The sequence below is a fragment of the Corythoichthys intestinalis genome, chromosome 19 (genome assembly GCF_030265065.1).
Source record: "Corythoichthys intestinalis isolate RoL2023-P3 chromosome 19, ASM3026506v1, whole genome shotgun sequence".
NCBI classification, from domain to species: Eukaryota; Metazoa; Chordata; class Actinopteri; order Syngnathiformes; family Syngnathidae; genus Corythoichthys; species Corythoichthys intestinalis.
Window position 1 is genome coordinate 12,473,121 of NC_080413.1, and position 12,688 is coordinate 12,485,808.

Sequence of the window (12,688 nt, forward strand, 5' to 3'; positions counted from 1 at the left end):
CACACATGCATATAGGACCATTCTGAAATTTGGCCAAATTGGGGGTCTCAGAACGGAACTTAAGTCACCTGAGTGTTTTCTGTCATATCTTTTTTAAAAAGTTTCACTGTTTAACCCTTTAACACTGAACGTGTCAGCGACGACAAAATTATGCATATCATCTTTGAAGCCTTGTCACGCTGTAATTACGTCACCCATGTACCGCTGGTTGTTCTCATTTGAATGTGCGGAAGTTGAGGTCCATGCCCATTTTTACTTGAAGTCAATTGTAAAAGCAAAAAAAGTAGACTGAAAAAAGCAGTTTCTGCTCTTGCTCTCCTCTTTAAAAGAAAGTGCTGTATTTTAAGCCACAACAACTGTTGTGTTTGATAGAACAATATGTCTGTATGCTGCCATAGCAGATTCATGGCGCATTAAGCTCCCGAACTATTTTTAATTTGCCCGTTTTACCCTGGAAACCCCCGTTTACAGACGTTGCGCAACCGTTTTTGTTTCAACCCAGCCATGAAAACAAGGTAAGTGATTATATTTATTATTCAAAATGTCTGTCATTTTTAGCTTAGAATCATTAATTGATGTTTAATATTTTGTTTTAAAAAAAAAACTTTTAAAAAATTATTCACTCGCATATTTTAAACTTTTAAACAAATTATGTCACAATGAAAAAATGGCGTCTGTAAAAAAGTCACAAATATCTACCTGAAAACTATCGCTAAATTGAATTTTTTTGTTACTATCGCATTTTCCCAGATATGTTAGATGATAAATAATCAATCCAAACAAAGAAAATTTGAAAAATAACGTTTAAAAAAGTAAATATATGAAAAAGAAAATCTCACCCACACCTTGATGTCTGCGATTTCTGCATCGCGACCCTTGTTATATTACCATGTTTCACCCATAAAATCCTCCAAAAATCCAGCTGTGGCCATTCACAGCTGTGTCTTGACACTCAGTGATACATGCGATATGGAGTTTTTGGATCGAAACAAGGTAAGTACGCGATAATATCTCGTTAAAGTCATGGCGTCTGTAATTCTGCTCTAGCGTGCTCTCACCTCCAGATAGGGTTTTGCTGTTTAAAAAACATTTTTTTCTTAAAAATGCCCTCCTGTCCAAAATTTTAAGCTTTCCAATGATGCATATCGGACAATTTTGAAATTTGGCCAAATTGGGGTGTCTCAGAGCGGAACTTCAAGTCACCTGAATGTTTTCCGCCATATATAAATTTCAAACCAAGTGGTATCGGTATCGGGGCAAAAAATGGTAATAGTGCAACACTAGTTTTCATCAAATTACACAGAAGTATTTTGTCCGTCTGTCTGACAACCTAAGTTGAATATTTTTCCTGAAAGAAAACCTGGTGGGTGTAAATGTGTTTTGAGCACAACAAAACCATCCAACTGAGCAATTTTGATTTAATTTTCTCCCTCATCCTGTCATCTCCTTATAACTTGGGGACATTCCTGCCTTTTACAACAGTAGGGCGGGAAAACAGCTGGGAGTACACCCTCTAAAAAACATCTACAGCACCATAGCAAAGTTTCCCAGGAAATGGGCGGCAGCCGCTTTGTGACTATTTGTCTTGTTTTATTTTATATTTTTCTATCAAACAGAAGCCATGCTTTATTTTTAAAAGGTGTTTGTGTGGACTCAACGAGAACTGCAGACCATATCCTGTTTTTGAAGGCCCGGGTGGTGTCTTTATGGCATGTTGGGCATGTTTCGTCATACATTAAGAGAGAAGGACACTTAAACGCTACCTGATGTTAGCGCCACTGGGACTTCTTTTTTTCCCTCTCTAAAGGCGTGCCTCATAGAGCATGCACAACAATTTGGCCATTTACTGCGGTCGCACGATGGTGCGCTGCCGCTGTTATATTGGTTTGGAATGTACCATTCTATTTCGGAGCGAGACCACTCAGAGGGTTGTGGGCCACGATGGTCACTGGCCCATTCACAACAGAGGCTGACGATTGGCTCAGAAGCGATGCTGCTTTGACGCGGGACATTTTTGAGGCCGGTGTGTCAACATTTCTACAACGCGAAGAAAGAATTACGAGCAATAATGAACTCCACTACTGTGTTTTCTCTAAAAATCATCTTAGTTAACAAATTGCACTCTCGGGATTTTCAATGTTTTATTGTTTAAAAAAGCACAAAAAAAAAAGTTTTAAAGAAATTTGCAAAATGCTGCTTATTCAAAATCCGTAATTGTGGAGAAGATAGCTCACTCAACTGAATTTACTGGAGCTTTTCACAGCACCATTTGTCTACAAAGCAAATGAACTGCAATGGCTCTGAATTCAAATACTTTGACACATCTCAGCATTTATTTGTGGATGTCATCAAAATTTCAGAGTGAAATTCTATACTTCTAAGTTTCCTGAGCGAAACATGGGCAGCGCCATCTTTGACATTTTCTGCTACGGACATCCGATTTAGACTAGGGTTGGGAATCTCTGGCATGAAGCCAATTCGATATGTATCTAGATACTAAGGGTGTAACGGTACATGTATTTGTATTGAACCGTTTGGGTACGTGGTGCTCGGTTCGGAACGGAGGCGTACCGAACGAGTTTCTGACATAATGTAACCCTTACTTTTCGAGTTTCGCTGTGAGTCGATCGGGTTACAGTTTCTTTGTGCAGATTATATTTACTCCGTCTTCTCTACTATAATGAGGACCAACACGGTAGGACAGTATAACCCAGAAACGTCAACGGCGTGACAACGTGGCCGCCGCGAGAACGCAGTGAAACGCGGGCGTTAAAGTCAATCAGCCAATGCACACCAGTCGCAGTGCTGCCGCGTGTTAGACTCGTCCCAGAAGCGGCTCAACACAACGCACGCGAAAACAACGGCAGAGTTTATTATTTGACGCGAGACGCGACCCTCCTGCGTCAATGCTACTACCGGTAGCTAGGACCGGGCAGGCTGGAAGTCACTCGTGTAAAAATACGGTGGATCCGGTCGAATTTCAAACTAATATGCAATCGTAACCCACTTTTTGAGTCCATCAGATCTCTTGAGTGGTAGATCGGGGCACAGTTGACTTGTCTTTGTTGATTTACTGCTGTCTTCTCTGCTATAATAATAACCAACACGGCCCTGTGTTCAATACAAAACCCTCCTATCGCAACAAAACAAATAGGAACTAATATTCACATTGGAACTAAAGTTATACAACATAAAATATACAATATAAATGAATACTACATCACATTTGTAAAATATAAACAAAATAAATAATAGCCCATTTAAATGAAATAAATTGAAATGAGCACCTGTAATTAAATAATAGGAATAATACACAGATCCTGCTTACACAATTAAATTTATTAATTTTTGTGTGGCGCTTTAAAGACCAAATGTGAAGTAATTTGATAACATGCCAAATAAGGTCACAATTAAAGTAATTAAACATTGTCTAACAAATAAAGCATGAAAAAATAATTTATATGTTGTATATTTGACAAAAATAATCGCGTTTCCGAAGTTCGAGCCTGAAAGGGGACGAACCCGGAAGTGATACGTCGCACCAAGAACAGCGATGGCAGCGCTCCATATGGCCGCCATACAAAGCTCTTCAAACAATGATTCAAACAGCGATATAAGCGATAGATCGAGCGCAAGGGAGGAGATCCAAGTTTTTGAAGAGTTGGAGGAAGAAGAGGAGGTTGGAATTTTATGTTGGACCTAACATGTATTAGCCAGACGCTAATCAGGATGCAAACAATGCGCCTAGACTACCTGACATGGAATGGAGACGAGACCCATCGAGATTACAAGATTGGAAAGTCCCAGCGTCTCATAAACAGATTGTGCATAGTGTCTTGTTATGAGCTTTTTTTTGACAAAGGTATCGAACACATGACGTGCTGACAACTTTGTTTCTTTATTAACAGATGGAGCTAACAGTACGAACACAGCTTGGGGCTCTCGGCAGGCTGTGCGGAGCGATAGTTAGAGCCTGTAGAAGTGGCGTCTAATGGCGTGAGGAAATGTAGTTTTTTCACACAAGCGAACAGATTACAAAGCACCACTTAGGTGTTGTCCCGAGACTACATTTCCCATGATTCACTGTGTGACCTGCGCCGCTCGCTGATTCACTGCGAGATTGACTCAATGGCTAAGCTAAACCAACACGCTAGTTGTCAGCTGTCACCTGTCAGCGGCTCTCGTAATACACAAACTAACGAAATTCATTCGCTTAGTGCGAACAAAAGATGTCCATTCACGTGCCCTGCTATCCTTCAGCCACTCATACAACTTTTCTTTAGGATTAGAACAATACATCGCCACACACCGCCGTGGCATCTTACCGAGAAGCAATGCAACAATACTGTGTGTATGGTGGACTTCCCTCGCAGTTCTCGGTGTGACGTCAATTCCGAAGATTTCCAAAGATTGTTGAAGAAAAGCATTTTCGTTGTCAAGGGCGTTGCTATGGGTTAAACAAAGAATCTAGAAGGGTTGCGTAAAAAAAAAAAAAAAAAAAAAAAAAGAAAATATGCTTATAATTGTTTAGCCATTGATATTATTCAAAAACATGGATGCCCAACCTTACTTCACATTTGGCCTTTAAGTTTGATCACATATCTGTTCTTCGCCTTTAGTTTGTCTCTTTATCGAACTGCCAAGTTAAAGTTTAATGTCCCGCGAGCCAGACCTGCTTCCAATATGGCTGCGTTGTTGTCAAATCTCACGTGATCCCCCATTCTGTGACGTAAACGCTCAAGCCCAATAGCGCACGTACATCAGAGTCTGTGTTTTCACACACAAATTGGAACAGCGCGTGACAAACACACACACGTAAAACAGAAACAGAGGGATATGATGGCAGAACATTCAGACGAAAATTTGTCCTTTACGAGGTGGAGATATAAACACTATTTCAAGTTGGTCGAAATTAAAGGAAAGAACGTGCATGTATTAAAGTGTAATTTATGTCCCGGGGCAAAGCTTTTGTCGACATCTGTGGTAAGCAATTCAAATCTGTTTATTTTTGTTGCACTTCAAGTGTAGGATAAATCTGTTGCTGTTGAGGTGTAATAAATATTACAAGGTTCTATAACAGTCTGTCTGTTCTTCTCTATTCAACTGACTAGAATACTGCTCAGAAAATTTCAAATTCTTTGACATACAACAACTTCTTTTTAAAGCAACGGAAATAGTTACTTTCCCTGGTAACTAGTTACTTCTACTATACAGTAATTCAGTTACTATCTCAGATACTTTTTGGAAGAAGTAGTGAGTAACTATTACAAATTACTAGGGCTGTCAAAATTATCGCGTTAACGGGCGGTAACTAATTTTTAAAATTAATCACGTTAAAATATTTGACGCAATTAACGCACATGCCCCGGTCAAACATTAAAATGACAGCGAGTTTTGTCGCCCTCTGCTGGCACATGGGTGCGACTGATTTTATATCATCAGCATCAGCAATGGCGGGCTACTAGTTTATTTTTTGATTGAAAATCTAACAAATTTTATTAAAATGAAAACATTAAGATTGGTTTTAATATAAAATTTCTATAACTAGTACTAACATTTATCTTTTAAGAACGACAAGTCTTTCTATCCATGGATCGTTTGAACAGAATGTTAATAATTGTAATGCCATCTTGTTGATTTATTGTTATAATAAATAAATACGGTACTTATGTACCATATGTTGAATGTAAATATCCATCTTGTGTCTCATCTTTCCATTCCAAAAATAATTTACAGAAAAATATGGCATATTTTATAGATGGTTTGAATTGTGATTAATTGTGATTAATTACAATTAATCAATTTTTAAGCTGTAATTAACTCGATTAAAAAGTTTAATCGTTTGACACCCCTACAAATTACTTTTTTAAAGTAACGTGCCCAACACTGGTTATGGAAGGTATGTTCGTCCTATGCCTGCATTTTCATGTGTCCCATGTGTCACGTTGATGGACATATATCGAGACTATGTGCCTTCTACGCTTCTGCGCTTTGAAGCTGGACGCTCTTCAAAACATTCTACTTCAAACTACCTATATAGGTGCTTCCAGGAGTTCAATCACAGCACATCTCGGAGTTTCATCTAGGTCGTGCTGAATCCATTTTTGCAAATTCCATGGGTTCCTCTGGTTTGATGTTGCAGTTTTGACTTTGTCAACAAAATGCTTACTTCAATCGCAACTAATAGTTTTTTTTCTAAACCGGAAGTTTGGAACAGACATTTTCCAAGATGGTGCTGCCCATATTTCGCCGTGAAACTTGTCTATAAACAAAGTTAAAACTGCAAAATTAAATCAGAGGAACCCACGGAATCTCCCAAAATTGAATCAGCACGACGTAGATGAAGCTCCAGGACTTTCTGTGTTGTGCGTTTTTTCTTATCACTTTGTTCACCGTTCGTGGACAAAATTCTAACAATCTGTGAAGCCTGTGTTAACATGAGATGTAGATTGATATGCCGCCCACTTGAGTGACCAAATTGAACCATTGAACATTTTAGGCATTACATCCAACATCAAATGACACCAGAGAGTTATTAAAATTCTCCCAGACAAATAACTGACATTATTTCCAAGGTTTCGTTGTTGAATTTCTTGTTTTTGGTAACATATTATCCGCCTTAGGCCGTGTTCAAAGACTCTTTGTTCTACATCGTTCATCGCTGGTAATTACAGAGTGCAACGCTGTTGTTGAAATTGCGCCTCAAACTGTCTGAAGCGCCACTCTGAGAGTGAAGCAAAATAAGCAACGTTTCCACGCGTAAAAGTAACAACTCCATGGCTGCGGCGGCACCGCGTTTATTTTCCCAGACGGCCTCCGCCGAGGGAATCTCAGAATTAACTGACAGACTTGAAAATATTTACGGAAAGGCTGCCGTAGCAAAGTGAACATCAGAGAATGTGGAATCAAAAAGCCTCCCCGGTTGTAGCTTGTTAGCGTTTCTGAATGCTGAACAGCTGTCCACCTAAATACAGACTCCCATGTCATGAAATATTTTGATTTGCTGCTGAAATTGAACGCCAACTCTGCTCAAATTTGCTGTCCAACTAGCAATATTGATATTCAACAGGAAAAAAATTGTAGTTTTCTACATGATATCATATTGGTGGTAGCACGAGCACTACTATATAACAGTTCAGTTTCTTTGGTTCTACCGTAGCACCGATTTTTTAGCGATTTTCTGAGTTAAGTCTGGCAGGAATGTCCATCCGTCCCTGCGACAAAGAAATGAAGATTTTTTTTCATGTTGCCATCCTTTCAAGAGTTAGCCAAAGTAACCCAGACAATTCAGATTAACATATTAAAAGTGGTTTTGGATTGGGAAAGCTATTACAAGAAAAACAAGAAGTCAAGCTAGAAAAGAGTCCAACCTTGATTTTCCTGATCTGAATTCAAGCATGTTATCTCTTGCACCACTAGCCCTGCAATCCACCTGGGACAGCCAAAGTAATTTATTCGTTACAGGTGAACATAATCAAAGACAGGAGTTTGGGATTGATTTAACCACAACATGAAAACAGACGAAACACAAGCTAGCAAGGAGTCAAACTTAGAATCACCTTATCAGGGGTGTTATCCATTGCACCACTAAACCTACAAGCAAGTGGCACTAGCTGAAGAAAACCTAATGTCAAAGGTGAACATAATCAAAGAGCAGTTTCAGACTAGCATAACCGTCACATGAAGAACAACAACAACAAAAAAAACAGCTCGAGGTAGCCCCGGGTCAAACCTAGAATCACCTGATATGTAGTCAGGTACATAATCCATTGGTACACTATCCTTACAATGCAGTTGTGCCAGTCAATGTAACCCAAACCCCACAAGTTAACATAATAGTAGAGAGCTATTTGGGACAACACGAAAGAGAGAAACCTAGCTAGCCAGGAGTCGAACCTGGAATCTCCTGATCCGTAGTCAGGCGCGTTATCCATTGCGCCACTAGCCCAACATTATAGGAGTGCCACTTGTATGAAACTCTGGAATCCTACCTTTACCGGACAATTGAAGCCTAATTTATGAAAATGTAACAGGGTGTGCTATATCTGCCATAACCCCAACTCCAGCTGAATTTGCTGCTACCACAATGCAGAGACACGCTCGTCACCTAGCGGAAATGTCGGTCCAACACTGTTGTCTGCAGATAAGCTGGAGTACAGTAAGGCCTAGTGACATCTGTATCCCGACATGTATGAAAAAAATGTGAAATGCATCCAATGGGTGCAGTTTGAAATAACCACAATTCTGATTACCATATATTCCACATCTAAAAAGCCTTCACTTTTCTCAAAAGCCAACAGTGCGACTTATGTATGGAACAATATTGGTTACTATTGACATGACATTCCCTTTAGCGCAGTTCCATCTAGGGAATGCAGAACGCAACCCCAATTACTACTACTACAACAGATAATAATACTACTACTACTGGGCCTTATGTGCGAAGCGCCATATATATGAAAACAGTTACAAAATAGGCCATTCGTTGACGGTGCGGCTTATACTCTGATTCTCCCTGATAGCAAAATATAACTGGAGGGGACATGGGCCAGATGTACTGCAAATTTCTGCCGAATTCCGTAAAGGATCCGCCCCAGTGTCTTTTTGAACAATGGCCCAAATTCAGTAGGGAGTCAATTGCCGGATCAGCAACCAGTTTTGGGCCAAAATTGGTCCAAAGTAGCAGACTCTACATTAATGTATGGCCCAGATGTGGCACACAAAACCGTTATCGGCATTAAATTTTGGGTCCATTTTGTTCAATGTATAATACTGTAATCTGTTTATATTGCAAATTAAATTGGTCTATTAAAAGTAGTGATGTCATGAGGTGCGCAGAGCCTTCGAAGCGTTAATACCAGACACACACACAAAATTTAACGAATCACTTATGTGGTTGGGAGACAAATGACTGTGCTTATACACTTAGCCAGTAGGTGGTTCCGTGAACACATGAAGCTCCGAGAAATGAACCCTTTCTCAAACCAATTAGCTCAAGTGGAGCAATGCCTCATGAGGCTTCATCTCACCATCACTAGTGAACGGCCAGGCAGGCGTTCTGGCACGCAAGCAGTACAGGATCTAGGCGGAAAATGCAAAAATGGGCTCAGTATCAGGATTACAAGATTCTTTGCTTGCTGAAAGTCATGTCGGTGAGTTGTTGATCTGGCGATGATGTTAGGCCAAGGACCGGTTTAAGTAAGCTGTTGACAATGATCAGCGGCACCTGGTCCCAGGCTCACCCATCTGTGCAATTAAGGCAGTGACACAAATACACAAACACAAGGAAGAGGGGCTCAATTGGAATAATAGTATTCAAACTTTTTGAGCAGTCAAGAAGTGCCTTCAAAACAATATTATGACTTTGAATAAAGCACTTACCATAAAAATTTCTGTACACCGAGATGACATGTCCTGAATCCTGCGTGTTCTCCCGTTTAGTGTTGCAGTTGACGTCCGCCTTCAGGGTGCACACTTTTGTGACCTCACACGTCTACCGTTAAATTTCAGATTTTTAGTGCGTCAGGTTTGCACGGTCCGCCCCGGACAAGTGCGAAACCTATCATTTGGATTGTCAGATTGATGATCCCGGCTGCATCTGGCGCATTGAGGCGTTCAGCAGACATGATTGTTATGTGAACCTGGCGAGCTCACACCGGATCCAGTGCACAGTCACTTGCTATCAGGCTTGGACTGTCAGATTGATGATCCTCGCAGCATCTGGCATACTGACGCTCAGCAAGCGTGATTGCTATGCGGATCTGGTGAGCTGACGCTGGACCCGGTGTACAGTCACCTGCCATCATGGGCCTTATAGTACGGAAAATACAGTAATTCTTAGTTAGAATTGAATTGAGCATTGATCACCTTTTCTTTAGGAGACCCCCCGCCCAAAAAATAAATAAAAATCTACGTTTAAACACACCTGAGACGTAATAAACAACACAGATTAAAGGGTACCAAATACAGTTTCGAGACAATTGAAAAGAAAATTTTAAACTTGCATGAGTTAGCTGGAGTAACCCAGGCATTTCAGATGACGGCAGTCTAAGAAAGCAGTGATGGAGCAGGATAACATCCACATGAAAAATTGTGTTTGACCTATTCAGGAGTCATACATGGAAGCACTTGATCCATAGCCAGATGCATTAGCAATTGCGCAACTAGCCCTTCAATGTACCGTATTGGCCTGAATATAAGACGGCCCTGATTATAAGGTGACCCCCTCTTTTTCAAGACTCAAGTTTGAAAAAAGACTTTTTGAACAAAGAATTAATTTTTATACAGAAAATAATTACAGTATATCCGAAACAAATGATTATAGCAATATATTTGAGAGAAAAGGCATGTTATTTTGCCTCATTCAAATCTTAATATCTGAACATTTAAATATGTAAACTAAAGTGCAATCACATTCGTAAATGAATGGCTTCTGGTTTTTGAAATGTGAATAAACCAATCTATTGTGATAAAACAACAAAATTGCAATAACCACATTAACCATTAAAGTGAAGTCTTAACTGTAACTGTAGTCTTGAAACAAATCTGAATAAGGAAAACATTGCAATAAAATAATATAAACTGGTTAAATTTGAGAGTAGCTGAGCTCTGTCATGACAGAACATCGCTTCATTGATATCTGGCGCCATCTAGCGTCGTGAATGGGTATAATGTCTAGACCGCGAATATAAGACGACCCCTCTTTTTCAGCCTTATTTCAATGCAAAAAACACCCTCTTATATTCGGGCCAATACGGTAATATACAGTAGTCCTACAAATGCAACTGACGAACACTGTCCAACTAGCCAAGTGAAATCTGTTAATAACTGAAAAAAGATACTTTTCTCTTGTGGCGATGTATTTTCTTGACAGTGGTGGCGGAGTAGAGGGACCAGTTGTGGTGCTCACGGTTCGGCACTGGTTTAACTATACAGTATTTAAATTTATTTAGTTTTTCAGTGAACTTCAATGGAGGCTTTAAAAAAAGTTGAAACGATATGCCGCTTATTTGGGCAGCCTTCTTTTCTCATTTCTTCAAAGTGATGTTAAACAAATGTCTCACATTTCATAACTGGCAGGAAAGACTACTTTATAGATTGTGTTTTCAAAGAGTACTTTTCATAACTTAAAATTATCTTTATGTTGGAAGGTTAGAACTGTATAAAGTGTTTTTATTTGGCCTTTACATCAGATTAATGCAGATGTCAATCTATCGTGGGTGGGTCTGTAAAATATCCCCATGATAAATGACAGGCCACTGAAATTTACTTCCAAAAAGCTTTTCATATGTGAGCTGGCTTTGATTTTCTGCAAATAATAGGATGCAGAGAAGCCAGCGACAGACCCCCTGAGGGGTCCTGCTGCCTGGTGCGGTTCTCCGGGTCCGCAGCCAAGGTTGAGATCGAGGGTAACGGGCTTGGGTTTTGCAAAACACAAGACGAGTCAGGTTAAGGCCTAGAAGGATGATAGCTGAGAAAGTTATAATTTAAGTATTTGGGCAAAATTGAGCAAAATATATCAAATTTTCTTTCAGTCTTCAACATGACATAGCAACAGACAGCCTAAAATGTCCTAAATAAAAACATATACACTCACCGACCACTTTATTAGGTACACCTGTCCAACTGCTCGTTAACACTTAATTTCTAATCAGCCAATCACATGGCGGCAACTCAGTGCATTTAGGCATGTAGACATGGTTTAAGACAATCTCCTGCAGTTCAAAACGAGCATCAGTATGGGGAAGAAAGGTGATTTGAGTGACTTTGAACGTGGCATGGTTGTTGGTGCCAGAAGGGCTGGTCTGCGTATTTCAGAAACTGCTGGTCTACTGGGATTTTCACGCACAACCATCTCTAGGGTTTACAGAGAATAGTCCGAAAAAGAAAAAATATCCAGTGAGCGGCAGTTCTGTAGGCGGAAATGCCTTGTTGATGCCAGAGGTCAGAGGAGAATGGCCAGACTGGTTCGAGCTGATAGAAAGGCAACAGTGACTCAAATAACCACCCGTTACAACCAAGGTAGGCAGAAGAGCATCTCTGAACGCACAGTATGTTGAAGTTTGAGGCAGATGGGCTACAGCAGCAGAAAACCACGCTGGGTGCCACTCCTTTCAGCTAAGAACAGGAAACTGAGGCTACAATTTGCACAAGCTCATCGAAATTGGATAAAGGAAGATTGGAAAAACGTTGCCTGGTCTGATGAGTCTCAATTTCTGCTGCGACATTCGGATGGTAGGGTCAGAATTTGGCGTCAACAACATGAAAGCATGGATCCATCATGCCTTGTATCAACGGTTCAGGCTGGTGGTGGTGGTGTAATGTTGTGGGGAATATTTTCTTGGCACTCTTTGGGCCCCTTGGTACCAATTGAGCATCGTTGGAACGCCACAGCCTACCTAAGTATTGTTGCTGACCATGTCCATCCCTTTATGACCACAATGTACCCAACTTCTGATGGCTACTTTCAGCAGGATAATGCGCCATGTCATAAAGCTGGAATCATCTCAGACTGGTTTCTTGAACATGACAATGAGTTCACTGTACTCAAATGGCCTCCACAGTCACCAGATCTCAATCCAATACAGCATCTTTGGGATGTGGTGGAACAGGAGATTCGCATCATGGATGTGCAGCCGACAAATCTGCACCAACTGTGTGATGCCATCATGTCAATATGGACCAAACT

The 12,688-nt window shown here is 40.3% G+C and overlaps 1 non-coding gene across 1 annotated transcript; it reads right to left on the reverse strand.

Annotated features, from left to right (window-relative positions):
* Positions 1–7,875: 7,875 nt before the first annotated feature.
* Positions 7,876–7,948, reverse strand: trnar-acg (transfer RNA arginine (anticodon ACG)). The gene has a single exon. It is a non-coding gene; the product is annotated as a tRNA-Arg (tRNA).
* Positions 7,949–12,688: the final 4,740 nt, after the last annotated feature.